The following is a 14,613-nucleotide window of genomic DNA, read 5'->3' on the forward strand; positions in this document are numbered from 1 at the left end:
TTACACAGCCTGGAGGTGTGTTTGGGGTCATTGTCCTGTTGAAAAATAAATGATGGTCCAACTAAACGCAATCTGGATGGAATAGCATGCCGCTGCAAGATGCTGTGGTAGCCATGCTGGTTCAGGATACCTTCAATTTTGAATAAATCCCCAACAGTGTCACCAGTAACGCACCCTCCTCCATGCTTCAAGGTAGGAACCAGGCATGTAGAGTACATCCGTTCACCTTTTCTGCGTCACACAAAGACACGGTGGTTGGAATGAAAGATCTCAAATTTGGACTCATCAGACCAAAGCACAGAGTTCCCCTCGTCTAATGTCAATTCCTTGTGCTCTTTAGGCCAAACAAGTCTCTTCTGCTTGTTGTCTGTCCTTAGCAGTGGTTTCCTAGCAGCTATTTTACCATGAAGGCCTGCTGCACAAAGTCTCCTCTTAACAGTTGTTGTAGAGCGGTGTCTGCTGCTAGAACTCTGTCTCTAAGACCTGGTCTCTAATCTGAGCTGCTGTTAACCTGCGATTTCTGAGGCTGGTGACTCAGATAAACTTATCCTCAGAAGCAGAGGTGACTCTTGGTCTTTCTTTCCTGGGGCGGTCCTCATGTGAGCCAGTTTCTTTGTAGCGCTTGATGGTTTTTGCCACTGCACTTGGGGACACTTTCAAAGTTTTCCTAATTTTTCGGACTGACTGACCTTAATTTCTTAAAGTAATGATGGTCATGCGCTTTTCTGTACTTGGCTGCTTTTTTTGGCATAATGCAAATTCTAACAGTCTATTCAGTAGGACTATCAGCTGTGTATCCACCAGACTTCTACACAACACAACTGATGGTCCCAACCCCATTTATAAGGCAAGAAATCCCACTTATTCAACCTGACATGGCACACCTGTGAAGTGAAAACCATTCCCGGTGACAACCTCTTGAAGCTCATCACGAAAATGCCAAGAGTGTGCAAAGCAGTCATCAAAGCAAAAGGTGGCTACTTTGAAGACATAATTTCAGTTGTTTCACACTTTTTTTTTAAGTATATAATTCAACATGGGTTAATTCATAGTTTTGATGCCTTCAGTGTGAATGTACAATTTACATAGTCATGAAAATATAGAAAAATCGTTAAATGAGAAGGTGTTTCCAAACTTTTGGTCTGTACTGTATATCGTACTTTGTGGTTCATAAGATGCATCGGATTTTAAGACACACCCCAAATTTTGAGGAGAAAAGTAGGAAAAAAACTTTTTTTTAAATAAAATGGTGGTGCTTCTTACAATTCATGCATCTTATTGCTTACCAGGCTTGGTGGCTGTGGTGAAGCGGGGTCCCAGGGTCGCTGCTGGTGTTTGATGGTGCAGACCGCAGTGGAGCAGGGTCCCTGGGTTGCTGCTGGAAGAGGCAAGAGTGGCGATGTGAGTGTCCAGTGCTGCAGGGGCTACGCCGACATTTTATGAAAGCCCAGAGCCCCCGCACTGTTTACTATGTGGTAGCCTCTGGGAAAATTGCTGCTGGGGCTGCGCAAGCACAGATGGAGATCTTGGTGCCGAGATCTCCATCTGCGCCAAATCTGCTGCCATTTTCCTGGAGACATCTTGTAGAGGCAGGTGTGGATGGAGATCTCGGCTTTCCTCCATCTGCGCCTTTCCTCCAAATGCGCCTGCACCGAGTTAGAAACCGGATGCTGGACCCCGGAAGAATGGAACGCCGCTGTACCACCACTGCTTGCCACCGTACCACCCTTGCAGGATGATTGCTCGCTGCTATGCCACCACTGAACACCGCAGGACCATCGCACCACCACTGCAACAAACCAGCTCCGGGCCCGAAGCATTGACCCCTGGGTAAGAGCAGTGTTCGGTTTATAAGACACACCCCCATTTTCCCCCTAATTTTGGGGATCATAAAATTGCATCTTATAATCCAAAATATACGGTGTATATATTGTAGGGATTGTACTCGCTCAGGTGCGGCGGATGACACTCTGGAGGCACGTTTCATTAAAAGTTCACAAGTTTATTGCTCCATAAACCACATAGCAACAGGAACAACAGGTAAACAGTCTTACTTCAGACAGTTGAATCCTCAGTGTCCATAGTAGAGCTCCGCTCTCTCTCAGACCTGTAGGCACACAGGCTGTGCCATGTCCAGCACGTAGGCTCTCCAGCCTAAATATGGTCTCTGTGTGCTGTTCAGGACGTCTGTCCCCACTTGGAACCGTCCAACACACAGGCCACTCTGCAGTGTCCAGCCAGGACACATGGAAGTCTGTCCACTCTTGCAGACTCCCAAACACACTCACCACATGGGCTACACACACCTCTTTACATAAGTGTAACCACACCCAGATACTTGTCACATGGCCAGTCAGGTGAGTGTGACATCACCACAGGTCCTTCAACACAAAACCATCTTAGGTATTCAAACACGCCTCTTAGGGTGGGTTTGTAGGTGACTGAACCCACCCATCTCTCCAATCACCTGGAAGCCTTCCCAATGTAAACAAATCCCTCAGCAGTAGATCTGCTTGAGCAAAACATACCCAGGCTTCCATCACAGGGCCACCCACCTCTGCGATACATACCGTCCATTAATCACATGACCTTTAGCCACGCTATAATATACATATATATATATATATATATATATACAGATGCTTCCCCCAAAATTAGAATATCATCAAAAAGTTAATTTATTTCAGTTCTTCAATACAAAAAATGAAACTCATATATTATATAGAGTCATTACAAGCAGGGTGATCTATTTCAAGTGTTTATTACATTTATTAATGTTGATTATTATGACTTACAGCCAATGCAAACCCAAAAGTCATTACATCAGTAAACTGGAATAATAAACAAAAAACACCTGCAAAGGCTTCCTAAGCATTTACAAAGGTCCTTTAGTCACCCCACAAGGAGGGTAAGCCACAAAAGGTCATTGCTAAAGAAGCTGGCTGACCAATAGACAACACCAGAACCGTCTTACCTGGGCCAAGGAGAAAAAGAACTGCACTGTTTCTCAGTGGTCCAAGTTGTTGTTTTCAGATGAAAGTAAATTTTGCATTTAATTTGGAAATCAAGGTCCCAGAGTCTAGAGTAAGAGTGGAGAGGCCACAATCCAAGCTGCTTGAGGTCTAGTGTGAAGTTTCCACAATCAGTGATGGTTTGGGGAGTCATGTCATCTGCTGGTGAAGGTCCACTGTGTTTTATCAAGACCAAAGTCAGCGCAGCCGTCTACCAGGACATTTTAGAGCACTTCATGCTTCTCTCTGCCAATAAGCTTTTTGGAGATGGAAATTTCATTTTCCAGCAGGACTTGGCACCTGTTCACACTGCCAAAAGTACCAATACCTGGTCTATAGATTATTAGAAGCTCCTGTCAGCCCTCTTGAGACTCTGCGAAGGCTCCGCCCCAGGCTTCCACAGTCCCCCCGCCCACTCTTGAAAAAACTCTTCTGCACCACATCCTCTCTAATCACACATTAAAATAATAATATAATATAATAATAATTTTTATTTATATAGCGCCAACATATTCCGCAGCGCTTTACAAATTATAGAGGGGATTTGTACAGACAATAGACATTACAGCATAAAAAGTTCCCATCTAACACCAGATCACATACATAGCCAGCAGCTTTTGTTTTGGCATAAGATTTATTGCCCGAGCCCTACTCTGCTCTACTCTAACCTATTAAAAATTTCTTAAAATATCCAAAACTCTTTTTAGGTATATTTTTATTTAGTTTTCTTTAAGTGAGCGAGTCACATACAATTTTAAAGCTAATTGAAACCAGATTGTGATATTTTATTCTGTATTAATGATTGCCTATAATTGTATTCTGTTTTCTGTATATACAGTGGGGCAAAAAGTATTTAGTCAGTTAGCAATAGTGCAAGTTCCACCACTTAAAAAGATGAGAGGCGTCTGTAATTTACATCATAGGTAGACCTCAACTATGAGAGACAAACTGAGAAAAAAAAATCCAGAAAATCACATTGTTTTTTTATCATTTTTTTTTTGCATATTATGGTGGAAAATAAGTATTTGGTCAGAAACAAAATTTCATCTCAATACTTTGTAATATACCCTTTGTTGGCAATGACAGAGGTCAAACGTTTTCTGTAAGTCTTCACAAGGTTGCCACACACTGTTGTTGGTATGTTGGCCCATTCCTCCATGCAGATCTCCTCTAGAGCAGTGACGTTTTTGGCTTTTCGCTTGGCAACACGGACTTTCAACTCCCTCCAAAGGTTTTCTATAGGGTTGAGATCTGGAGACTGGGTAGGCCACTTCAGGACCTTGAAATGCTTCTTACGAAGCCACTCCTTCGTTGCCCTGGCGGTGTGCTTTGGATCATTGTCATGTTGAAAGACCCAGCCACGTTTCCTCTTCAATGCCCTTGCTGATGGAAGGAGGTTTGCACTCAAAATCTCACGATACATGGCCCCATTCATTCTTTCATGTACCCGGATCAGTTGTCCTGGCCCCTTTGCAGAGAAACAGCCCCAAAGCATGATGTTTCCACCACCATGCTTTACAGTAGGTATGGTGTTTGATGGATGCAACTCAGTATTCTTTTTCCTCCAAACACGACAAGTTGTGTTTCTACCAAACAGTTCCAGTTTGGTTTCATCAGACCATAGGACATTCTCCCAAAACTCCTCTGGATCATCCAAATGCTCTCTAGCAAACTTCAGACGGGCCCGGACATGTACTGGCTTAAGTAGTGGGACACGTCTGGCACTGCAGGATCTGAGTCCATGGTGGCGTAGTGTGTTACTTATGGTAGGCCTTGTTAAATTGGTCCCAGCTCTCTGCAGTTCATTCACTAGGTCCCCCCGCGTGGTTCTGGGATTTTTGCTCACCGTTCTTGTGATCATTCTGACCCCACGGGGTGGGATTTTGCGTGGAGCCCCAGATCGAGGGAGATTATCAGTGGTCTTGTATGTCTTCCATTTTCTAATTATTGCTCCCACTGTTGATTTCTTCACTCCAAGCTGGTTGGCTATTGCAGATTCAGTCTTCCCAGCCTGGTGCAGGGCTACAATTTTGTTTCTGGTGTCCTTTGACAGCTCTTTGGTCTTCACCATAGTGGAGTTTGGAGTCAGACTGTTTGAGGGTGTGCACAGGTGTCTTTTTATACTGATAACAAGTTTAAACAGGTGTCATTACTACAGGTAATGAGTGGAGGAAAGAGGAGACTCTTAAAGAAGAAGTTACAGGTCTGTGAGAGCCAGAAATCTTGATTGTTTTTTTCTGACCAAATACTTATTTTCCACCATAATATGCAAAAAAAATGATAAAAAAACAGACAATGTGATTTTCTGGATTTTTTTTTCTCAGTTTGTCTCCCATAGTTGAGGTCTACCTATGATGTAAATTACAGAAGCCTCTCATCTTTTTAAGTGGTGGAACTTTCACTATTGCTGACTGACTAAATACTTTTTTGCCCCACTGTATATGTCGGCTGCTCTCTTGCCTGTTTGGTGATATGGACATTGGACATGTGCATTTATATACAGTATATTTCACAAGACATTATAGGATATTCTATTTCCTTGCAAGATTTTTCAATACATGTTCTCATGTTTAGTGACATGCAGATGTCATTATGCAGGAAGTGGGAAGAGGTGAGCTGTGACACTGCCTACTGTGAATGGTGGATTCTATTCTTTCTCATTGTAATCCTGTTTATTATGATAGTGAGGTGACTGCTGAACAGGGATTTCTTCTGGATATGTCAGTCTATTAGAAAAGTACTTTCTGTTTATTTATTATTTTATGATAAATGGGGTGACATGACTTTTGATGTAAATTCTTCCAAAACTTTAAACTATGGTTAAAAGGATTGGCCATTTTCTGGTTATTATTGACCAATATGTTTGAGATGATGATAGCGCACTTACTAATAGGGCCTTTCTTGAATTTCGGCACTAAATATTAAATAAGGTAAATAGAAATATTGTGTCATGCCGTTCTGTCTGTTTCTGGTTTTCGGCATGACAATGCATATGTTTGCTTTAACCCTTTACTCTTTTCCCCCCTAATTTGAGCTGGGATACTGTTGGCTGTCACCTTAATGGAGCCTTCTCAGTTCCCTGCTCTGCTGCGCAGTCGTACATGGGTGTTAAGGTATTTGCCCTGCTGCATACCTTCCTCCTGTGTGGTCCCTGGTTGCTGCTGTGAAGCTGTCCGCGGGTTGTGAGGTCATTTGCGGCTGGTGCATGGCTTTCCACGTGGTTAAGTGCTTGCAGTTTCAGTCAGGTGCCCTGAGCCTCAGATCCTGCACTGTGTGCTCTAATGGTTTCTGTGTGTGGGTTAGGGCGTGCGCGGCCACAACTCCCCTGCTTTTATCAGGGTTAGGGTATGTACTTCAAATGCTGTCCCCAGCCAATTGCTGAGGGGCAGCTCATATATAAAGTTCCTCTGCCCTATGGGTGGGGCCTGAGCTACACTCACAAAGCTCCTGAACTTTGCTATGTGTGTTTCTGTTCCTGCATCTCTCCTGTCTATGTTTTGGTACCAAAGTCCTTACCTTGATTCCTGTTTTGTCCTGTTCTGGCGCCTGTCCTGGAGGCGGTAAATCCAGTCCCGAATCCTTGATCCTGTACCTGTCCTGTACCTGAACCTGTCTGAACTGTGTCTGCTGTGATTATGTTCCTGGAATTCCTCTACATCTGGAGCCTCATTCCCAGTGACTTTGAGTCTCTTGAAACCGGTGTTTCTGCTGAGCATCTACTACTCTGTGCTCTGACCACCATGCGGTGTTAACCCCGTCTGGCTCATGTCCAGTACAGTGGTGTCTGCACCATCACGCTTGAGTTTCTTCCTAGGTCCTATGTCCGGAGCCTGACGACAGCAGTCTGGAAACTGATGACCGCTGTCTGGAGCTTGGAGCCTGATGTCTCTGGTGGTGCCTGTAGGTCGTGTCCGATGTCCGGAACCGAACGACTCCTGTCTGATGTCTGCCGGTGACCCTGGGTCCAGATGTCCTGTCTGTACCCTGATGTCCTGCCTGTGTCTTGATGACCTCATGGACCCTGATGTCCTGATATCCTGTCTGTTCCCTGATGTCCTGATGCCCTGCCTGTGTCCTGATGTCCTGTCTGTATCCTAATAATAATAATAAAAATCTTTATTTTTATATAGCGCTAACATATTATGCAGCGCTTTACAGTTTTGCACACATTATCATCACTGTCCCCGATGGGGCTCACAATCTAAATTCCCTATCAGTATGTCTTTGGAATGTGGGCGGAAACCGGAGTGCCCGGAGGAAACCCACGCAAACACGGAGAGAACATACAAACTCTTTGCAGATGTTGTCCTGGGTGGGATTAGAACCCAGGACCCCAGTGCTGCAAGGCTGCTGTGCTAACCACTGAGCCACCGTGCTGCCCTGATGTCTTGCCCGCACCCTGATGTCCTCGTGTATCCTGATGTCCTGCCTGGGTCCTGATGTCCCGCCTATCTGTGCCTCGGTGATCCGTTGGTGCCTTGGGGTCCACTGGGTGGTACCCTTCTGAGGTGTGGAATCGGGAGCCTGACATCGTCACGTTTTATTTATGTACTGTGTGACTTTACTTTAGTAAACTTTACTTTCTCTATACCTGAAGTATCGGTGTAATCAAGTCCTACGTGTCTCTTTCCTTGTCCACATGCTCAGCTGCCACAGAACCCCGGTCTCTGCCCTCCCCCTAGTTTGGGTAGCCCGAGTCCCCCTCTGTGGTTAAAAGCGTTCGTATTGCGTCCCCGGGGGATGCGTGCCTCACGCCTTCTGAGGTTGGTCGGCTTGGGGGCATCTATGGGCTGGGCCGCATTGCCGGCCGCAGCTGATCATGTCATATAGGCTATGCTGAATTTCTGCACTAAGTGCCTCTTAATCTTCTCACAAACACATTGGTTACCAATAACCAGAGTGGTCAATGCCCTTAACATAAAAGCTTTATAACACATTCCCACTAAACATTTCGTTAACTATATTTATATAATAAGTCCTTTAGTTAAATCCTTTGGTTAATTATGTAAAGTGCAGTATTTAAGTGCCAGTAACAAAATAAACAGAAAGCAAACAAACAAAAATAAAGACAACATATATAACTAGTGATGGGCGAGCACTAAAATGCCCCAGGGGTCTTTAGAGGGTCTAAAACAGCAGAAATCGTTGGGAACATTGCTCAAATGACATGGGAACATCATGGGGAAGACCCCTGGAAGCATTTCTGACTCCCAGGTGACTGTTGTGAACAATGACTGCTCCCTGAAGAAGCAACAGCGAAACACACATCGGGGCATCAGCGCATTGGTTGTGCATCAGCATGGGTAAGAGGTTTCAGCGTGATTATCCCTAATGCACTTTGTGGTGATCCATGTACCTTCATTATTAACTGAAGCTGCTACTTGTTAGCTATAACGATATGTCACTGGCTTTTTTACCGGATACTGTGCAATATTTCCTAACATTTCCTTGCCCTATTTTTATGGAAATTGTGGGGATGCCTCAGTACATGCATTTAGACATTATATATGTGTTGTGCACTATGCATCTTATTAATGAGTAGTACTGTTTCCATTTGCATGTCTGGGGCCTCCCCATATGTTTGCATATTGGGTGCCCACCTTTGCCTTTCATGGTTTTCATTGCTGCCCGCTTGTAATAAACTTAGTGCTAAGTGCAGTGGAGATCAGTATCATGGGTCAGAAAAGAGGCCGAGAGACAATAAGTTAAGAGTTCAAGAATATTTATAATGATATGCAGGTTCACAGTTATGACACAGCAGGTTAGCAGCAGACAGAGCTGGATAGGCAGTAAGGACGTGTACAGACTGTGGAAGTCTAAGTATGTCAGGTCCAGAGACCTGGAGACCAGACCAGGCCTCCGAGCAGGGAGCAGTCCAGCGGCAGAGATGAGTGCAGAGCAGATCCAGGGAAACAAGTCTTTGCAATGAAGAGATGTAGAACCGGAGACAGACGGGGTATCCCAAAGTAACGAGGAAACCAGCAAGATAACAGTTCTTCCAGCTTGATCACAAGTCAGGAACAAGATACTCAAGCAATGAGTATATATACAGAGCTCCCTTAAATATACCACAGACAGGAACAAGGAAAATCTGACAGGAAACAAGATGGCCCCCGTGAGGCCAATGACTCCATCTTAGGTAAGTACAAAAGTAACTGAACTGAGGGCAGACAGCAAACAGAAACAGATATACAGTCCAAGTCCTTACACCACTTGTTCTTTCTTAATATAAGCTGTTCTTGGATACGGACAAAACTTTTTCACTTGGTATGTGGTTTCTTTGTAACTTTTTTGGTAATAAAACATTTTGTAATTTTACAAGACAGTGTCTAAGATGATTTACGTATAGGCAAACTCTTTTTGTACTATACTTACACTTTTAATACGGGTCAAAAAAGCTCTCAATGTTTTTTATGTATTCTCTACTGCATTTTTGAGAGGATCCCTCCCCTTCCCCCTCGTGGGAATATGTATTATGAATTTCATTGGTTCCGGTATGTTCTTATAATTATGTAAAATGCAGTATTAAAGTGCCAGTAACAAAACAAACAGAAAGCAAACAAACAAAAACAAAGACAACACATATAACTAGTCATGGCGAGTAGGGTTGAGCGAAACGGATCGGACAAATTCAAAAATCGCCAAGTCGGGTTTCATGAAACCCGACCCGATCCTAGTGTGGGATCGGCCATGAGGTCGCCGATCTGCACGCAAAAGTTGCGTTTCATATGACGCTTTCAGCGCCATTTTTCAGCCAATGAAGGAGGACGCAGAGTGTGGGCAGAGTGATGACATAGGTCTCGGTCCCCACCATCTTAGAGAAGGGCATGACAGTGATTGGCTTGCTTTCTGCGGCGTCACAGGGGCTATAAAGCGGCGTGTATGCCGACCGCCAACTTACTTCTGCCAATCTTAGCATAGGGAGAGGTTGCTGCAGCTTCATCAGAAGAAGGGATATAGTTAGGGAGGGAAGATTAACCCCCAAACTGCTTGTGCTGCAGCGATTTCCACTGTCCAACACCACCATTTGTTTGCAGGGACAGTGGAGACTATATTTTTGTGCATCAGTTCTGTAGCTTATTAGGCTGCCTTTCAACGCTCCCTGATAGCTGCATTGCTGTTTGCACGCTGCTGTGCAAACCAACTGCTTTGCAAATCCTGTTGCTCCTTTCTGCACAGTTATCTTGTTTATTTGTCCACACTTTTGTGTGCAGCAGTCCTTTTTATTGCTGCCATACTTTTCCTGAGATCATTGTAGGTAGATTGAAAGTGTACTAAAGTCCTTGTATTTTTTCATATATCTTCCAGCTACTTTCTGCCACTTACATTGTGTCGTTTTATACACTGGGCCTGAGTTTTGGTTCAGTCTCCCCCCAAAAAAGTGAGATTCAGATTCTCACAAAGTGGATATACTTCAGTCCTGTTAGTTTGTCGTATATCAGCCAGCCACTTTCTGCCACTTTCATTGTGTTGTTTAATGCACAGAACCTGAGTTTTGGTTCAGTCTCCCCCCAAAAAAGTGAGATTCAAATTCTCACAAAGCCGATATACTTCAGTCCTGATAGTTTGTCGTATATCAGCCAGCCACTTTCTGCCACTTACATTGTGTTGTTTTATGCACAGGGCCTGAGTGTTGGTTCAGTCTCCCCCCCAAAAAAGGGAGATTCAAATTCTCACAAAGTGGATATACTTCAGTCCTGTTAGTTTGTTGTATATCAGCCAGCCACTTTCTGCCACTTACATTGTGTTGTTTTATGCACAGGGCCTGAGTGTTGGTTCAGTCTCCCCCCCAAAAAAGGGAGATTTAAATTTTCAACAAGTTTATATACAACTTCTACTTTGTTTTAAAGTACCATATAACGGTTGTTATTTTGGTTAGATTTTCCAAAAAATGAAGTCTGGTGGAAGAGCCCGTGGGCAGTGGTTGCCAGCTGGTACTGATGGCGGTGGTGGTGGTGCATCTGGTGGTAGTGGCAAAAGCACAATAGCACCGAAGGCTGGAGATGTGGAGCCAGCGTCATTGTCTGGCTACACAAGGCCTCGAAGGCTCCCTTATCTGGAAGAAGAAAAACAGCTTTTAATGCCGGAGCAGCAGGAAAAAAATTTGGCTTTCCTTGCTGACTCAGCCTCTAGCTCTTTTGCCTCTTCTTCAGAAAGTTCCAAATATAAAAGCAGCGAGTCGTCAGTGGATGCTCCCGGTCAGGAACAAGACGTTTCCTTGTGTCCTTCACCCAAACCAAAAGTGAAGGATGCGTGAGGCGACACTACAGGTTACTCCATGGAGCTCTTTACACATACCGTGCCTGGGTTAGAACGGGAAATTGTTAACTGCCCATTACAAGATGAATCGGACATGGAGTGCACTGATGCACAGCCACAGCTAGATTATAATGCTGTTCCATTGACTCAGATCACTACATTGCCCTCGCAGTGTACTGAGCCAGAATCTGACCCTGATGAGACTATGGTGCCCCGTCCCGAACGCTATAGCACCTTACACGGTGACACAGAGGAAGGTGCACATGACATTGAAGAGGAGGTGAGAGATGACCCAGTTGTTTTGACCCCGATTGGCAGCCATTGGGGGAAGAGGGTGCCGCTGCCAGTAGCTCAGAATCGGAGGAGGATGATCCGCAGCAGCCCACTACATCGCAACAGCTGTCATCTGGCAGGCCCGTATCAGGCCAAAAACGTTTGTCAAAAACAGTTTTAGAACAGCGTGGCCATCCGGTGAAAGTAGCACAGCGTGCAATGCCTGAAAAAGTATTCAATAGTAGGAAGAATGTAGTGTGGCAATTTTTTAACCAAGATCCGAATGATCAGTTAAAAGTTATCTGTAAGAAATGCTAAAAGACCTTTAGTAGAGGGAAGAATCTTCAAAATTTAAATACAACGTGCATGCTTAGACATTTAACCAGCATGCACTTGCAAGCCTGGACTAACTACCAAATGTCCCGTACCATTGGTGCACCTGCTCAGAATGAAGGTAGTCAGCAACGCTACATTGCTTCCCTCACTGTAGGCCCACCGGTTAGGACACCACCAGCAGCAAATGAGGAGGTATCGTCGCAAGGCCAAAGCAGTCAGTGAATCACAAGGTTATTGGTAGCAAACACTATGTAGGCCAACATCAAGAATACCATCACCAACCCTCTCTCAATCCGCCATGTCCACCACCACCACCGCTAGTTCCACCATATGCAGCTCTCCAGTCCAGCTCATCCTACAAGAGACTCTCGTTAGGAAAAGAAAGTACTCATCCTCTCATCCGCGTACACAGGGTTTGAACCCCCCACATTGCCATAGTAATCTCGTTAGAGATGATGCCCTACCAGTTGGTTGAAAGCAAAGCTTTCAAAGACCTGATGGCCTACGCAGTACCACACTATGACCTACCCAGTCGGCACTTCTTTGCGAGAAAAGCCATCCCAGCCCTCCACCAGCATGTCAAAGACCGCATTGTCCATGCACTGAGGCAATCAGTCAGTGGAAAGGTGCACCTCACAACAGATGCATGGACCAGTAGGCATGCCAGGGATGTTACGTGTCCATCACGGCGCACTGGGTTAATGTAGTGGATGCAGGGTCCACAGGGGACAGCCATAGTGGGACAGTTCTGCCTAGCCCACGGTCTAGGAAACAGTTGGCTGTAGGCATTCGCCACCCCTCCTCCTCCTCCAGAAGCGAAAGCTTATCCACAGAGCGCAGTCGCACGACCACTCCATCCGCAGCTGCCAGTGTTGCACACGAAGTGTTCTTTTATCGAACAGCTAGTGGTAAGCGTCAGCAGGTTGTGTTACAAATGAAGTGTTTGGGCGACAATAAACACAGCGCGGAAGTATTGGCCGAGTACTTGCAGCAACAAACTCAGTCATGGCTGGGCAGTGTACATCTTGAGGCAGGCAAGGTAGTCAGTGATAACGGAAGGAATTTTATGGCTGCCATAGCCCTTTCAGAACTTAAACACATACCTTGCCTGGCTCACACCTTGAACCTGGTGGTGCAGTGCTTCCTTCAAGATTGCCTTGTGCAGGCATGTACTACAGAGGACAGAGAATGAACTTCAATCCAATATTGCAGCCAGCATGCAGCCAGCGGGTAAGGAAAGGGTGAATCAAAAACCCGAAAACCCCGCCTCTATGGCTGAAAATTGTTCCCTCCAAATTCAGGTGACAGAGTCCCTTTAATGAAAGCTTGATGATCGAAGCTCAGGAAAGGAAACCAGGAGAACACCTTGGAGCGGCAGACACCGTTAGTAGGCCCCAACCAAAATAGTACGCCAAATGCAGTGTAATCTAAAAACTACTTAATGAAGGCCTGAATATCGAAGCTCAGGAAAGGAGACCAGGAGAAAACCTTGGAGCGGCAGACATCGTTAGTAGTCCCCAACCCGACTAGTAGGCCAAATGCAGTGTAATCTAAAAACTACTTAATGAAAGCCTGAAGATCGAAGCTGAGGAAAGGAGACGAGGAGAAAACCTTGGAGTGGCAGACACCGTTAGTAGGCCCCAACCCAACTAGTAGGCCAAAGGCAGTGTAATCTAAAAACTACTTAATGAAAGCCTGAAGATCGAAGCTCAGGAAAGGAAACCAGGAGAAAACCTTGGAGCGGCAGACGTCGTTAGTAGGCCCCAACCCAACTAGTAGGCCAAATGCAGTGTAATCTAAAAACTACTTAATGAAAGCCTGAAGATCGAAGCTCAGGAAAGGAAACCAGAAGGAAACCTTGGAGCGGCAGACACCGTTAGTAGGCCCCAACCCAACTAGTAGGCCAAATGCAGTGTAATCTAAAAACTACTTAATGAAAGCCTGAAGATCGAAGCTCAGGAAAGGAGACCAGGAGAAAACCTTGGAGCAGCAGACACCGTTAGTAGGCCCCAACCAAACTAGTAGGCCAAATGCAGTTTTCAAATTCCGATAGGCTGAAAACCTGACAATTGAAGCTCAGTTTTTTTTAAGAGGAGGACAGCTGTATTGAGTGGCGCAGACAGACACAGGTAGTAGGCCTTAAACCAAAAACTTGGCTCAAAGCAGTTAAAAAAAGGTTCCAGGGGTACACAGGCAGCATAGGTGTGGTCAGCGGAGGACAATTGGAAGGAGGGACTGCAGACAGACTTACTAGGCCTAAAATAAAAAAAAGTAGGCTCTATGCACTTTTAAATAGGTTCCAGGGGTACACAGGCAGCATTGGTGTGGTCAGTAGAGGACAATTGGAAGGAGGGACCGCAGACAGACTTACTAGGCCTAAAATAAAAAAGTAAGCTCTATGCACTTTTAAATAGGTTCCAGGGGTACACAGGCAGCATTGGTGTGGTCAGCGGAGGACAGTTGGAAGGAGGGACCGCAGACAGACTTACTAGGCCTAAAATAAAAAAAAGTAGGCTCTATGCACTTTTAAATAGGTTCCAGGGGTACACAGGCAGCATTGGTGTGGTCAGCGGAGGACAATTGGAAGGAAAGACCACAGACAGACTTACTAGGCCTAAAATAAAAAAGTAGGCTCTATGCACTTTTAAATAGGTTCCAGAGGTACACAGGCAGCATTGGTGTGGTCAGCGGAGGACAATTGGAAGGAGGGACCGCAGACAGACTTACTAGGCCT

Source organism: Ranitomeya imitator, chromosome 7 (assembly GCF_032444005.1).
Source record: "Ranitomeya imitator isolate aRanImi1 chromosome 7, aRanImi1.pri, whole genome shotgun sequence".
NCBI classification, from domain to species: domain Eukaryota; kingdom Metazoa; phylum Chordata; class Amphibia; order Anura; family Dendrobatidae; genus Ranitomeya; species Ranitomeya imitator.